Source organism: Mus caroli, chromosome 19 (assembly GCF_900094665.2).
Source record: "Mus caroli chromosome 19, CAROLI_EIJ_v1.1, whole genome shotgun sequence".
Lineage (NCBI taxonomy): Eukaryota > Metazoa > Chordata > Mammalia > Rodentia > Muridae > Mus > Mus caroli.
In genome coordinates this window covers 49,947,254-49,948,298 of record NC_034588.1, presented here as the reverse complement: position 1 = coordinate 49,948,298, position 1,045 = coordinate 49,947,254, and the positions used below count along the sequence as shown (strand labels likewise).

The following is a 1,045-nucleotide window of genomic DNA, read 5'->3' as shown; positions in this document are numbered from 1 at the left end:
GGGATAATTTGGCCTTGGTGTGCAGGAAGGTTTCTGTGCACTGAGTCCCATTAGCTCCTTGGTTTGCCCTTACTTACGGCACAAACATTAAGGATATTTGGGAAGAGGTATTAGCTATTGTCAGATGCTTGATAGCCCTGAATGTGGTTCCTAACTGCCTGTCAGGGGTCATCTAGGAAAGGCTGAGGCTAGCAGGTAACCTTCCTGGAGGTGGCCCACTGTCTTTGCATGGCTTATGATAGGTGAACTCGGACAGGCAAGGTCCCAAGGGACTTCATTCCAGGATTGCTTCTTGCAGCTGACATGTCTTTCCTGTCACTCTTACATTCCCTACGGACTCCTGGACATTAGCCGACCCTATTGAGCAAATTTCACCCGGTCTATGTGTCTGTGTGAAGGACTCCTTTCCTTTTGTCCTCTCTGGTTCAAAAAGCGTTAAGAAGCTCTGAGCCTCTTATGGGGCCAGAGGAGCCCCAGGCTGACTTAACTCCCCACTGCTAACCACATGTGTTAATTCGCCAGAAATTAGTGGTTATTTAAGCACAAAATAATAAAAGAGTCAAAGAGTTAAGTTTATAGCACGCATTGAAGCACAGGACAGTAATAAAGAGTTGAGTTCCAGCGCTTGTTTAAGTACAAAGAGCTAAGTCCCCCCCCCCCCCAGCGCTTATTTAAGCACGGATTTGAAGAGAAGCCAATGGTTTTCAGCCACAAAATAAGCAAGAGAGTGTTAAGTTTACAGAAGCCATCAGCTTCTTGCCCCAAGTACAGTTAGCCAGGATTACAAAGCCAGGGCATCAGTCTTTGGCCTTTGTCCTATGATGCTGTGTTCCACCTCAGCTCCAAACTCCAAAAGGCTGGAGGAGGCCCCCAGCAAGCGCCAGCACCGAGATGTAGAAACATTCCGATTCTCGGTGGTGGTGGTGAGATGTCTCCGTGGGAAGAGGCGCTTCCTGTCAAGTTCCATGCCCTCAGAACCCATGAGGTAGAAGGACAGAACTCTGAGGAAAGCTGCCCTCTGACTCTCTCTCTCTCTCTCTCTCTC

The 1,045-nt window shown here is 48.5% G+C and overlaps 1 long non-coding RNA gene across 13 annotated transcripts in view; it reads left to right on the top strand.

Annotated features, from left to right (window-relative positions):
- The first annotated feature begins 882 nt into the window (after positions 1-882).
- LOC115029976 overlaps positions 883-1,045 on the top strand; it is a 6,202-nt gene continuing 6,039 nt past the window's right edge. For all 13 annotated transcript variants that reach the window (XR_003835541.1, XR_003835534.1, XR_003835545.1 and 10 more), the window contains exon 1: positions 883-985. This is a non-coding gene — a long non-coding RNA (uncharacterized LOC115029976). The remainder of the gene's footprint in view (positions 986-1,045) is intronic.